Below are 15,938 nucleotides of genomic sequence, written 5' to 3'. Positions count from 1 at the left end.
AATAGCTATGGTATAACTTACACACAGAAGTAACAATGTTATGTGAAAGAATATCAAAGAGTTGGTCATTTTCTGATATACTCATTACACTATTTATTTTTCAATTGACACAAACAACAGAAGTTTAACATACTAGTGTAGTGCTACAGCTGTTAGATTACTAACATTGACAGCAGTCATAAGCATAAGACAGTTAACATGAATTGTACTGACATGTGCTGATAACAAGTAAGGGACGAAGCTCAACTTAGCATTGCAACTTGTAATCATTGTACCATTTCTCTCACTGCTGCCAAACTTTGCAATCTAACAGTCATTATAATTGTTCAATGGACAAAATTTAATATCCTATTGATTACAACAACAGTTTCCATATTTAACAAGAGAAAATGTAAATCCACTAAAAACTAAAAAGAAAAGTCTTCAAGGCTCTGTGCAAGGGGCTTTGGACCCCTATCATCACACCCTTTCTACTTGCTCCTATTGGTGGTGGTACTGGTAGTCCATGGGAGTTATCTGACTCAGTAACTGATAGAACATGAAAACCAAACTGCCTTATAAACTGCCATTTCTCATTATATGAAAATAAATTACATTTTATACAATTTCATGTTACACTTAAGGCTAATTATATGGAAGCTTTAATTCACCAAAATAATGTCACTGCAAATAAAAGGTCATTCTGATTTTCAGTAATGTTCATAATACTGGGCACTGTTTTGAAAAGTAAACCAAAATCAAAATCTTGGATCACATAATATGAGTTCATCTGTAACTTAACTACATACATACACTGCAAATCACTGTGATGGGCATGGAAGTGGGTAAATACCTTAAGTACCAGAGTTCAAAGTGCTCCTGAACAGCAGTGAAGCTCACACAATGCTATGTACAGAAAGCATGTTGAAACCTGAAATTGATAGCAGTGAGATGTCGGGGAAAATTTAAGTGTATATTAAAAGAATAGGGTAATGGGGAATGGAGATGGTGTACTTTTCACAGTAGGCAAGAAAGTCGGATCCACAAAGACAGAAATTGAAGCTACATATGCGGTTATTTGGGGAAGACTCAGTATCAGAGGTGGACGTAAAATGGTAATTGGATGCTTTTGCAGTCCACCAGACTCATTTCTTGATATAAACAAAAACTTAGATGAAGTCTCAGTCCACTTGTACATAAGTTCCCCAGACATATTATAATCACCAGTGGAGACATTAATCACCCAATAATCAATTGGGAAAATTAAGTTTTGTTAGTGGTGAGGGTGATAAAACATCCTGCAAAGTATTAGTATGTGATGACTGTCGACCAGGTCATGTGTAATATCTTTGTTTTGGCAAGCTCTTTGGGGCAGTCTGTGGCCACATGCAAAAGAGTAGACACGTGGATAGAGACTCAAGAATGTACATAACTGTATATGTGTGCTTCCGAGTAATAAAATAGTGCTTATTACATGTGGTATAGTGTGCATCATTGGATTCGGCAATCCTACAACACTAATGTCCATACTGGTGACCCCGAATTTTGGTTGTGAGTGCTACAATGAACTCTTCATACTATCAAACAGCACACAATTGATCGCTTGCCACCCGCTACACCACACACATGCCAACTAAGTTTCCCAATGGACGCTTTGGCATGGTTTTCCAATTATCCACCTCATGTTCACAATAGGTCGATGCAGTTCCCAAACACACCTACTAGCTGTACTCAACAGGACACTGCTTCTGCATTCCCACAGCCACATGTGGAGGCATCATGTACAAACAATAACTTTCCATTATCATGCATGAGTCAGCAGTTGTGTGGCAGTGTTCCATACCAACAGAATGTTTTTCACGTGCAAAACTTTGAATGCGAATGTTTTACATTGAATATGAAGTTTCCACATGTTCCGAGTGCCCAACAACGGCCGCCACAATGAGCTCAAACCACAGTGACTATGTTTACAGTTTTCTCAAGTGCCAGTGTGGACTTTCCACCTGAATCAGTGGTGGGACAAATCGAGCCGGATGCTCAAGATGGAAAATTTCATGTTTATCCTGGAACTGCAATGCTGCCGTTGGAGGAACCTACAAACAAGACCCCCTCCATTGCCACTTCGACCTCAGCCAGCATGATGGGTGACGCCATGTGCCATCCCAGTTGGTGTTATTTCCATTCCTGCTTTGGCGATGCAGATAAGAAATCTCGTTCTCCATGCGCATTCCCAAACCAATAATGCAACCAAGTTCAGGCGCTACAGGCCATGTTGCACCGCACAGACTACTATCACTTAATACTTCTTCACCTCACACGCCACGACACTTGTACATAAAAAAGACACAGTGTCTTGCCTTTCATTTCTAGATGACACGGGGGCCGAGGTTAGTGTGATACCTTTGTCTGCAGGTATTAAATTCGAGCAGCAGCCTTGCCCCCCCCCCCCCCTCCCCACCCCCCACCACCACCCCCCCCCCTCGCTTTGAGCCACCAACAATTCCCTGATCCAATCTCATGGAATAACTAATTTAAGCCTTAAACTGCAGGACATTAATACCCCCTTATTTTGCTTTCATTATTGTGGAGGTGGATGAACCTTTGGTCAGGGTAGATTTTCTCTTAGCCCATGCACTGTCACCCGACATATAACAAGGTACACTAACCTTTAACTCGATAGACCATACCACTGGTTCAGGTATCTCTTCCCTGTCATCCCAGAGCACCACTCTATTGTGTGAGCTAGTTGAAACCGTTGTTGCAGTGCTCTTTCTTAGATCACGTAACGACGAACTTCAGGACAGCAATGAAGCCCTTCGCTTACACATCGCTGACATGCAAGCCAAGCTCAAGGATGCTCGTAAGCGGGTCACCCAGCTGTCATACACAGCCATGCCACCAACCCCCTCACTGCTTCCTTGCACCTGCCACCGACGCCACGTGACGTTTTTACTGTTGGACAGAAGCTGTGCCCACGACACTACCAAGTACCCCAACAAGCTCTACGACAAGGACTACCAGTGGATCACTGCCACTGCTGCTGACCCGCCGTTCTGGGACACGCTAGCATGTGCATTACAGTTTAGTCATACTGCATTGGATGCGAGTCCTTCATCCCCATCACTGTTCGTGATCAACAACGGTACTGTCCACAGAATCAATACCACAGAAGGCCCACCAGTACGGGCAAAGACTAGGTGTTTAAATCCAGAAAAACTTAAACACGCCAAAGCTATTAATCAAGAACTTTTAGATAGTAAGACTATTCGCCCTTCTTCTAGTAGTTTGTCATCACCCATTCATTTGGTGCCCAAGAAAGATGACACTCTCTGCCTCTGCGGTGACTATCGGGCGCTTAACAGCAGAACAATTCTAGATAATTATCGCATCACAAATATTCAAGACTTTGCTTCCCAACTGCATGGGGCACAAATTTTTCAGTGTAATCGACTATCACAAGGCATATCACCAACTGCCATTGGCACCGGAGGAAGTTGAAAAAACTGCTATCATCACCCCGTTTGGGTTGTTCAAGTGTATGTTCATGCCGTTCGGCCTTAAAAATGCTGCACAGACATGGCAATGGTTCATCGACCCATTGGTTGGAAAACTGGACTTTGAATATGCCTACCTGGATGACTTGTTAACTTTTTCTTCCTCCCTTGAGGAATGTGAACTCCATTTAAATACAGTGTTCCAACTATTAATAACAAACGGTGTTGCAGTGGACAATGCTAAGTCACAACTCCGCTGCACTAGTGTCACTTTTATGGACCACAGTGTTTCTGCTGACGGCATCCGCCACCTACCCAAACGGGTCGAGGCCATTAGTAAGGTGCCTTTGCCCAAAGATTTTCAGGGCCTCCGCCACTTCCTTGGAACAATAAATTACTATTGCAAACACAACCCCCACGCCACCGACATACAAGCCCCACTGACAGATGCTCTTGCAGGAAAAAACACTTCAGGGTCTCAGGTGGTCATGTGGACTCCAAATATGCATTGCGCATTTGATAACCTAAAGTCAGCCTTACCGACGGTTGTTACGCTCGCTCACCGCAATCCTGATGCTTCCATCTCGCTTACTACAGATGTGAGTGATACAGGAGTGGGGGTGGTACTTCAGCAATCCATGGGTTCTGTTATACAGCTGCTTCCCAATGTAAATGGTCGATTTTCGACCGGGAACTGTTAGCTATTTACGCCACTATCAAATATTTCCAGGACAATATCGAGGGTCACCATCTAGTGGTATTTACTGACCACAGTCCATTGGTATATGCTTTCTGTAACCCAGGCAAGGACTCATCCCCGAGATGTTTTCAGCAAATGGACCTCAAATGTCAGTTTATGAATGACATACGTTACGTCAGAGGGGCAGACAGTGTCGTCACCAATTTTCTATCTTGTGTGTCAGGTTTTTCTTCACAACTGGACCTCAGTGAACTCCCTAAATTGCAGACAGAGGATACTGAACTCACTGCATTGTGCTCCGATGTTAAAACAGGACTCAAACTAGAGTTATGGACACTTCTTGGTTTTTCATCACCCATCTGGTGCAACATTTCAACAGGACACATATGTCCGGTGATTCCTGCACCTCTCCGACGGAACATTTTTAATAGTATCCATTACTTGGCACACCCTGTCATTTGTGCTACCACATGTCTGGTATCTGAATGTTTTTTTTGGCCCGGGGTGATAAAACAACGTCACAGTTGTGCGTGAGCGTGTGTGGCTTGTCAATGCACAAAAGTAGGACGTCACTCACAGCCCCCTATGGGTCCGTTCGATGTGGCAAAAAGAAGATTCCAGCTCATACACATTGATATCATCGGGCCCTTATGCCCCTCTGCCCCCTTCCATTACATACTGTCCACCATAGAGAGGTTTTCCCTCTGGGTAGAGGTAATTCCTCTCACTACTATCACAGCTGACACAGTGGCCTTATTAATGTGGATCTCGTGATTCGGCTGTCCATTTCTATCACTACTAACCAGGACTGCCAGTTTGAGTCTGCCCTCTTCCAACAGCTTTGTGAACTGTGTGGGGTGAAATGATTTAGGACTACAGTGTACCACCCCCAGAGCAATGGGCCTGTCAAACGCTGGTACTGAACGCTTAAAGCTTCCCTGGTGTGTCACAGAGGTGAGTGGGCCGATGCCTTACCATGGGTAATGTTAGGCATTCAGGCCTCATACAAAGAGGACCTCGGCACATCCCTGGCAGAAGTACTGTACGGACAAGCCCTCACACTCCCAGAAGAGTTAGTGGAGTCTTCACTTCCTCCAGATCAGATCTGCGACTCGACATTCGTTGGACATGTTAAGGAGTTAATCGCTAACATTCGCATGCCTCCACCTCGACCGCACTTGTTCCCTCCTGTATTTCTGCATAAGAACTTGGTGCCGTGTATTCATGTCATGGTGCGCAATGACACTGTCCAACCAGCACTCAGACCTCCATACTCGGGCCTGCACAGAGTCATATCACAATGTACCAACATGTTCAAAGTGCTCATTAATGGCACACCTCAAACGGTATTTGTCTGCCACCTCAAACTGGCGTGGTCTCTGGGAGAACTGCCCGATACCCCACCCAGTCAGCCCTGACCCCATGCTACACCCGCTTCACACAAGGTATCTACCGGCAGTCCGCAGATGAGTGACGCCCTTTCCTGCACTTGTGACATTACCCACTCCCATTCTTGTGACAGTGCTACAGGTGCTTGTGACATTCCCATACAGAGTGATGCATGTGATGACTCCCCCTCCTACAGGCAACCCCCTGCCTCTCCTTGGTTAGGATTCAGTGACGTATCAGGGGCCAGCCTCGAAACGTGTGATGTTGCCACCGATGACTTGCGTGGAGATTCTGTCAACCCATACATGGAAGTGGTAGTGAATGTCAATACAGAGTTTATTTGCAGCTCTAAAGTGTTTTTTGTTATGCAGCCAGATGTGTGTATCTTCTACGAACGAGCCAGCTCCCCCAATGACTACTTAACCCACAGTCATCTTCTCCAGTCTGTCCCCTTGCCTATTGATACTGACCCATCAACGTGAAAAGTACTATGTACCGCAACAGGCATTCAGGTCCACTACCCTGGCTCCTCACAACCCACCATCAGCTCCCCCAGATCCCTTGACTTCTGTACGAAGGTTCACCTGGTCAGGCAGGACCATCCGCCCCCCTCGCTGGCTCAAAGACTTCAGTTACTAATGCAACGTAATTTAAGGTATGGTTTCAGTTTAACTATCCTTTCCCTCCCCCCTGGGTGTTTTCTTTACATGTATGCCCCAATATTTAAGTTTTGTGCTCCTCACTCTAAGGGGGAGGGGGGTGGGGGCTAATGTGGTGACTATCAATCAAGTCGCATGTAATATCTTTGTTTTGGCAAGCTCTTTGTGGCAGTCTGTGGCCGTGTGCGAAAAAGTACACACATGGACAGAGATTCAAGAATATATATAACTGTACATGTGAGCTTCCGAGTAATAAAATAGTGCTTATTACATGTGGTATAGTGTGCATCATTGGATTCGGCAATCCTACAACACTAATATCCATAAGTAAATGCCTAAATGTATTGGATATAATGACAAAATAGACACAATTGTGGCAAGAATGATCACCAAAGTAACAAACAACAGTGGTGTTCAGGTCTTTGTTTCATGGTTGCAAAGAAGTGTATTGTTGTATGATGTTCAACTACCACACTACAGATATCGCCATAACAGTTCTCCAGTGTATTGTATCCAACAGAAGTTTCACAGATGCACTTCCATCATCTGTGCCCTTTATTCTTGTATCACCATGTTGGAAGGGAGTGTAGTGCCAAGACAGGAATCACACTATGCTGACATGCAACTATGACTCTGCGATGGATTATCTCAAATAAGAGCTAATGCTGCTAAAAATTGTGTTATCCTAACTGAAACCAGTTACCAAAAGTTAGTCAACAATACAAAAAAAGGCTAAGATGACCACGAAGAAGGAAGCATGGGACTACTGGCTGCTAAAACACTATGATGTAATAACAGTTGAGAAAAAAACTAAGTTGACTGTACTGTTAAAGAAGCTGTAAGTGCTACTCAGTTTTACATCATGGACTCTGAGTTATTTGACATTCTCGATAAGGCTCATTTGGCTATTGGTCACAGAGGATGGGACAGAATGTTGAAAGAACTTTCACCCAAGTATAAGAATATTACCCACCATGATACTTAGCTGTACATTTACCTTTGTGAGCCTTACCAGAAGAAACAAAAAGATGTTAAAAGAGGCCTTGTGATCAAGCCAATGGTTTTTTCAGAATTCAGTTCCCATTGTCAGGTCAATCTCAATGAATTTCAGTCCCATCCTCAAAGAGAGTACAAGTTTATAATGGTCTACCAAGGTCATCTCACTAAGTTTGTGGTCCTCAGGGCTCTGAAATCAAAGAGAGTGGAAGAAGTAGCCTACAATATCATCAACATATTTAGACTGATTGGTGCTCCAACGATTCTACAATCCAGTAATAGCAGAGAATTTGCAAACAGTGTAGCAATCAGCCTAAAGGAGTATTGGCCCACCTTGAAGATCATCCTTGGTAAGCCACGCCACTCACAAAGCCAGAGAAGCATTGAAAGAGCAAACAGAACACTGAAAATATGCTTTATATTTGAATGCAAGATGAAAAAAACTAGCTGCTTGAGTGACAAACATCCCTGCCTGGTGATGTTTTACAAGATGTAGAGACTGAGGAAGAGCTGGAAAAAATAATAAAGAACATACCAACAACACAATAGCAGAAAGCAAGATGAGATGAATGTATACAAGAGACACAGCTCCTGCAGGAGACATAGATGAAAATGCAATCCATGAGGGAGAAAACCAAAACAGTGATGAAGCGATAGTTATCAAAAAGCCTTCCATTTCTGCGGGTACTTAAAGTCCTTCTTTCTGATATCGTTGCATCTGCTTGAAAGAGACCAGCAGTGCTCATACATGTCATGAGTGTGGCCAAAACTTTCATGCCATTTGTGGACATTCTCCTAAAGATGAAAAAGGTGAGAAACTACAGTGTTATGTATTTTGTGCTGTGTTTACTTCAATGTTGAGAAAGCTATCCAAAGTAAAATGGAATCGAAACAGAACTTTGAGATTCAGGCCCAAAAATGTAAAGGCATTCAGACAAAAACATTCCTCCTATGCCTTTGGGTGCCATTGTTCATGTTCCAATTCCTGACATCACCAGAGGGTGGGGTGACACACAATCTATTGTTATGAACATGACAGAAGATAGATTTCACTGACTTGGAATTACAGAAGTAATCTTGAAGCAGCTCTACACAAAATCAGAATACATCATATGTCCAAAGAAAATAATGAGAACTTAAGTCATTCCTGACCATGAAATACCTTTCTGATCTTCTCAGTTCACAGAAAGTGGCCAAGGATTCATCAGATGTTGTGTGGCAGGAAATGCCAAAATATGAGGTGACTTTGTGTCCCCATTCTTCTTCAAGTTGTGAAATGTACGTACAAGATCAAACTGCTAAAATGTAAAGTGTTTTTTGTAAAGAAGATAAGTGTGTACTTACTGTAACAAATACTTTAATCTCAGTTCTGGTTTCATTGTTTTCCTGTAAGAATATCCCTTGCTTTATTTCGCAATTTTGTTCTTTCAGTTTCAATTACATATTAATTAACAAGGCTCCTCATATTGTGCCCCACCCCCTTTTACCACTTTGTGCAAATGGTTTTGGTCATTCTGTATAATGCTAAGGAATAGTATAGAATGCCCAGGAGAAGTAGGTAACATTTTCGCAAAAAACTTATATTTCACTGTTTCCCTAAAACCATCCGGCACTCTATACATTACCTAGGCATGCTATAGAATACCAGGGTTTCACACAATGCTGGTAACATGTATATTATGTTTGAGATATTTTTGAACTGTAATACAATATCTTCATAAACTAAACAGGATTGATTTCCTCTTAAGTCAACTACTTTTAATTGACACAGTAGGCAAGCAATGTTACAATGTATCTTCTGCATGTATCTAAACAGTACATAAACATAATGTGATAATATCACAACTTTCTATGACATGGAATCATACTCTTCATTTAATACTGCCTACTCTGCAACATTACACTAGGCTGAATTACACAAGTATTACATAAGCAGTCTCTTTTAAATTGACTGTATTTTTCCAGTATTCTACCAACAATGCAAGTTCTTCCATTTGGATTAATTACATGTGGACCTATATGATTATATTTCATACTCTTATTAGTCATTGTAGCCACGTATTTGTATGAGTTGACTGATTTCACTGGTGACCTATTGATGTTGGTGTCTTTTAGTTTTCATTATCTTGCATTTTGTGATGTGCACGATTTTAGGTTTCTGTATGTGTAATGCAAATTGCTGTTGTATGCTTCCCCTTGAAATCTTATCAAGATCTGCCTGGATATTTTTGCAGACAGCAATTGATTGTAGATTACTGTATTGGGTTGGTGCATAAGTTCAAAGTGCTGACATTCCAGGTGTTATGAGTTTATTTGTCCATTGTCATTGTTTTGTTTGTAGTTCACTGTTGTTATTTCAGTTAACATATTGTCGTTTTGTCATTGGAGATAGCAAGAAGAGCTTTGGATGCTAGAAAATAGAGTGCCAAGTGGAGAAATTGGAACATTTCTGATATAGTCTTCTGTTTGAAGTCAATAATAGGCTGGCAGTAGAGGCATTTGCTCCATGTATTGAGACAATGCCATTGGACAGAGCAAGGCAAGAAAATAGTTTTCTCAGTTTAAAGAGGATTGTTTGGCATTAGTGACTCTCCATGTTCAGGAATATCTTCATCTTTGGGATTTGATGAAGATCGTTTACATGTGCTAATCCACAATTATCCATGTCAGTGTACTCAAGAACTGGTAAATGTGATGAAGTGTGATCATTCCACAGTCATTCAACAGGGAAGGTTAAAAAAATCAGGAATGTGAGTACTGCATGGTCTAAACCAAAATCACAAAAATCAACAGCTGGTCATATGTGCATCTCTGCTTGCTCACCATCAATTGGCTCATGACCAACACCGACCATTCCTATCCACCTAGTGATGAGAAATGGTGTCTTTATGCTGACATAACATGAGCCCAAACAATGCAGCAACTTCTCAAACATAGACCTGTCCCACATCCTCAAAAGATAATGTCATATGTCTGTTGGAAGAGTGATGGTGTGGTGTACTATGAATTGCTTCCCCAAGATGTAACCATCACTGCTGACGTTTTTTATCAACAACTGTGCCATCTTGCAGACACAATCGAAGATTAATGACCAGGAATACTGCATGAAATGATGCTACTCCATGATAACGCCCACTTGCATTCTGCTAGAGTTCTGTTAGGAGTTGGGTTGGGAAGTCATTCCACTTGTATCTCATTCACCTGATCTTGCACCCTCAGGTTTTCACTTTTCCACACTCTATTGCAAAACCTTCAGGCAACTTCCTTTCTGAATGAAAATGCACTGCAGACATTGATGAGTTCTTTGCCTCAAAACCAAGTGATTTCTATAGTTGCGGAATTGGAAAGTTACCCCAGTGTTAGCAGACTGTTATAAATAGTGAAGGAGAATATATTATTTCTGACTAAAATCTTTGTAACATGTATCTGTTGTGTTTATTAAACTTCTGGAAAAATGCTATGAACTTATTCAACAACCTAATATTATAAGCCCAAAGTCTTAGTGTACTATTACTATTGTTTGCCAGCAATATGAACATCAAGTGCCCCAATACCCTTCCCTAGCACACATCTTTAATTACTTCTAATACTTCAACTACTGTGATGACTCTCCATTGAAGACAACATTCTGTGTCTTCCCTACCAGGAAACTGATAATCCAGTTGTAAGGTAACAGGGGATAATATGGAACTCTTTCAAGTAATTTAAAATTTAAAGCACAGCAGCAGAGATAATATGCTGGGCAAAATAGACCGGAAAATATTTGTTTGTGTTTTGATGGACGTTGTAGTTCCATTGGATAGTGTTTTGGTTTTCTTTTAATTGCAACGAATTATATAAGTGTGGTGATAATTTGTAAAATTATATAATGTATTTAGATTTAAGTATTTAAATATTATAAAATACTGTAAACGAATTGTGGCCATGTTTAGCAATTATTTTGACTACTGTGGTGTCATGTGACCCAACTCAGGACTGTGGATGTGAGCGGGAAAATCGGGGTCTTTTGTCGTTGGCCGTTGTGGTGGCGAGTTGGGAGCGGCAAAGTGCTGTGAGTGCAAGCATGGACGCCAGGGTATGCGAAGGAACAAAGTGAAAGTGTGTGGGTGTGAGACAAACAGTGTACGAATTGCACGGATTATTATTTGTGAACTTAAAAATGCATGGCCACAACGTTAAAGTGTTTCTTTTGAATAAATAAGTTTCAATCTGAACGTGTATAGTTCAATTCACTGCTCTTCAAAAGCCAGCCAATATCAGACTCAATAATAGGGGCGCAAATGCAACCGTTTACTACCAACCCCTTTGCAGATGAGCCACGTGAAAAATAGGTAGTAAACGAGCCCGAGTTCAGTTGCACAGTCACAAAAGTCTACTTGATACCCCAAATGAAAGTACTTTTGTTAATAAGCATTGCTGTGGTTCGGAGTCAAATGCTTCATTAGACATTAGTACCTTGTTTAGTTTTAGTAATTTCAGCCATTCTTAAATATCTCTGTCTGTATTTCTCATCTGCGCAGTAATGTGAGACTGGAATGAGGCCAGCTCTTACGTAGCTTCTATTGTAAGGGAAGATTTCAATACAAAGTTCAACATTTCTGCTGTTGCTTCGCTACCCTCTATTTTGGTTCTGTGCCATGCATGAGGAACTGGACTCTAATATTGATGCCACTGACAGCTTTGCTTATGACCAGAATTTCTTTGGGTTTTATGAGAGATATTTCGATAAGGTTCTGCTATGTTTCATTCAGCATCACTACCTATGGCCTGATGGTCTTGTTTGCATCTATTACACAGAATTCACCATTTCTTTAGAGTGATTGTATATCATTGAGGCTCCCATAATGAATTTTCTCATAGCTACATATCTATACAGTGCTTGGTTAACTATTCTTTTAAACTTGAGTCTCAGTTCCTCTGTGTGTTCCTTCCCAGAGGTAAGCATTTTGAGTTCCTCTTTGAGATATGACATGACTGTCTTTTTATCAGGCAAGATAATCTTTATCTCATATATCTACTGTAAATTTTATATAATCTCGGTGTTTATCTGGCCACATTTTTATTCTCCTTTGAGTTTTGGCAACCACTGTTGCAACAACTGCCTCATGTTCACTGATACCAATTTCAGTATGGGCATCCCAAAAGAGGTCATGTCTATTTTATGCCATTGGGACTCATATATTTCCATCACAGGTTGGCGTCTGATCTATCTGTTCCAAGCAGTATTCAGAGAAATTGTTTAGTACTACTTCATAGGATAACTTGTCACATGCACTACATAAAAGATTATAAATGTCCCAATCAACTGTTAGATGATTAAAGTCTACTACAGTCAAATCAGTATGATTGGGAAATGTGTCTATTAGTGAGCTGAGAATTTCTCTACCTTTTTGGTTGTCTCTGGAATTTATGCCCGTCCTTCAATTTGATATTGTCCAAATAATTTTGTATGCAGCTCCAATTTTTAATTTTGGTCCATCTACTTCTTGGCTACTGTAATAAATACAAACCTTCATTTCCCATTAGCCTATTTTTCCGATACACAGGGCATTCAAAAAAAAAGTGTTGAACACTTTGAGAGGTGGTAGAACTCAATGAAACAAGAAAAATAATTCCAATAAACACGGTTCTGGAAATGCATACTTTCCGAGATAAAAAGTATTTATAGAAAGGGCTTCGGGACGCATGGTTGTGGATATCAGCACAATCGTTGCATTGGCGCTCTATCAAATGTGACAGCAGGGTATTATGATGTCTTACTCACAGGTGGTCTGCCATCATCTGTGTGGTTCAAGTCATGTTGTAGGCTACGTTAGTTTTTGTCATCTTTGTGTGCCTTATTGCACAGTACTGTCAACCCTGCATATGTATCACAGTGTTTAACCTTCTTCAAAATGCAGAGTCACGTATGTGTTTACTGTTATTGCACTGTTTGTATGTACAAATGATGTAGTACATTTACATTTTCTCTCTTGCATCACTTGTTAGGAATGGAAGCCTACTACTTGACAAGTGATATGACGGATATGATATTCTGCTAAGGTTCAGCAGATGGACATAGCCTGTGAACCCATTCCCTTTTCACTGAAACACATACACTGCACAGAGTGCCCTGTGATAAGCTGTTTGGCAGACTTTTCCTGTGTCTGAGGCACCAGTTATCCTCGCACCTCAGAAGACTAACAGTGGAAGGCCCTGCACAATCTGCATGCCCGACATGGAGGAGCGTTTGCTTTGCTTCAGTGGAAGAAACTCCTGGGACCAGTGTGCGACAATTAGCAACAGCAGAAGACTTTGCTCACTCTCTTATCTGGCGTAGTGGGGGTAGTTCATGAACCATTGCTGTACCCGTATCATCCACAGTGAGTTCAGGCTCTAAGGCTACAGGATCATCATGACAGACGGTGATTCTGTCAATGGCAGTTGCAGAAGTGGGCTGCAGATCCACTGTTCACATCCAAGATTTTATTTACCAATGAGGCAGGGTTCACAAGAGATGGTGATGTGATTTTCCATGACCAACATGTATGGGCAGATGTAAATCCCCAAGCAATTAAAAAAAGAGGGCATCAACACTGATTCTCAATCAACATATGGGCAGGTATACTTGGTGATAGATTAATAGGGCCATACGTGCTATCACAAAGGTTAACTGGGGTGCATTATATGGAATTTCTCATTATGTACTGCCTACCTTACTGGAGGGTGTGCCACTACAGCAATGAATAAAAATGTGGTTCATGAGTGATGGCACTTTGTCAAAATGTGTGTGAACACATGTTTAGCATAAATTCCACTTGTGCACTGATGACTTGTAAGCTTGTCATGGGCAGCAGTGGGGAAAGTTCTTTGTTTTGAGTATCTGGCTTGCTGTTGTTCTTTTGCAAAAAAGCTATTGGCCCAGGATAGAAAAATTGTTTAGAATTAATTTTAATACCTTCAGCTGCTGACGGGCATTGATATATACCAACAGGGACAGGTGAAAATGTGTGCCCCGACTGGGACTCGAACCCAGGATCTCCTGCTTTCATGGCAGACGCTCTATCCATCTGAGCCAACCGAGGACACAGATGAATAGCGCAACTGCAGGGACTATCTTGTGCACACCTCCCGCGAGACCCACATTCTCACCTTGTATGTCCACACACTACACTCATTACTCGTGGAAGACATTCTTACCAAGTCCCGTAAGAGTTCGGGGAATATGTGTGCATCCACACAGAAGAAGAAGGTCATGGCCGGTATTGCCAGAACTATATACTTATATGGATATGATGTCTGTTCTTTCGCACATGTCCGAAAGAACAGACACCATATCCATATAAGTATATGGGAAAATTGTTGTCCCCCTGTGATGGAAGAAAATGTTGGCTTATAAGCAATGCTCAGCAAATCTCAGAAGTCTATGTTATTAAACATAACTAGTTCCTGAGCTCTTCATTGTCTATGGTATTTAGGACAGGATCAATTCATGAGTGGTTGCTGACCACCACTAACTATACAGGGTGTTAAAAAAGTGTCAAATACTCTAGAGGTGGCAGTACTCACTGATACAAGAAAAATAAGTCCAATAAACATAGATCCAGAAATGCATTCTTTCTGAGATAAGTCCAGTAAACATGGGTCTGGAAATGCATACTTTCTGAGATAAGTCCAATAAACATGGGTCTGGAAATGCATACTTTCTGTGACAACCACTTGTTTACAGGATGTGTTCAATGTGCCATCCACTCATGGCAGTGCACCTCTCTGCCCCATGGCATAAGGAATGATGAACCCTTTGAAGTATATCCTGTTATTGTTGTTGTTCCTGCTGGCACACATTGAAAACACTACTCTGTAGTGTCCACATATTGTTGATTGGTGTGGTGTAGACCAATTCCTTCAAGTGTTCCCATAACCAAAAGTCTAGGGGTTTGAGGTCTGGGGAACAAGCAGGCCATGTGGATGAGCCTCTTCAGACAAACATTGCTTGCTGACCTTACTGGCAACAAGTGTAAGTAAGCGAAAACTTTAAGGTACAAGAGTGGTTTCAGTATCGAAACCTGCTATATGCCATGCAACGTGCAGTGATCCATATATGTCAGAATCCCTATGTGCCTGGTGTTCACAGGGTAACAATGTTGTAAGTACCAAATCAATGACATCATCTCGTTCACAATGAACTAATCGATAAGATAATAAATGTTATAGACATTTTTGTTCAAAATAAGCAATGAAACAATACTATTAATGATAATGATAGCAGGATTCTCTCCCATCCTAAATTATGAAACCTATAAAAGTATTGCAGTGGAATGCAAGATCAGCTAATTTCATCAGAGGAAGCTTCCAAGCTCATTGTCAACCTGATATAGTCCTCTTATGTGAAACAAGGTTCAAGTCTCATCAGCCTGTTCACTTTAAAAATTATTTCATAATAAAGGAGGAGCATATTGATGGGGAAGGTGACATCACTGTATTAGTAAAAAATGTGCTACTGTGTAAAACATTCCCACTCAATGCAAGAAGCAGCGAAATCGAATTAGTTGATGTGCAAATATAAGATGCTCACAAAACCTTTTCAGTCATCTTTGTTTATAAAGCTCCCCAATATAGAATCCTGGAAGATGACTTGAAACTTCTAGTAAACTAGCTATGGCCTCTATTTATGGTAGGTGGTCACCTGTATTCCCATCATGGTGCATTGGAAGGAGATGTGACTGACAGGAATGGCAGGGC

General features: G+C 41.3%; 1 protein-coding gene and 1 non-coding gene across 2 annotated transcripts in view; one reads left to right on the top strand and one right to left on the bottom strand.

The window, feature by feature from the left end:
- LOC124760191 (retinoid-inducible serine carboxypeptidase-like) overlaps positions 1-15,938 on the top strand; it is a 154,219-nt gene that overhangs the window by 16,518 nt on the left and 121,763 nt on the right. The window lies entirely within an intron of this gene.
- On the bottom strand, positions 14,208-14,282 carry Trnas-uga. Its single transcript has one exon. It is a non-coding gene; the product is annotated as a tRNA-Ser (tRNA).

This window comes from Schistocerca piceifrons, chromosome 1 (genome assembly GCF_021461385.2).
Source record: "Schistocerca piceifrons isolate TAMUIC-IGC-003096 chromosome 1, iqSchPice1.1, whole genome shotgun sequence".
In the NCBI taxonomy this organism is placed as follows: Eukaryota; Metazoa; Arthropoda; class Insecta; order Orthoptera; family Acrididae; genus Schistocerca; species Schistocerca piceifrons.
Note: the sequence above shows the minus strand (reverse complement) of the source record. Positions and strands in the feature narration are given on the sequence as shown.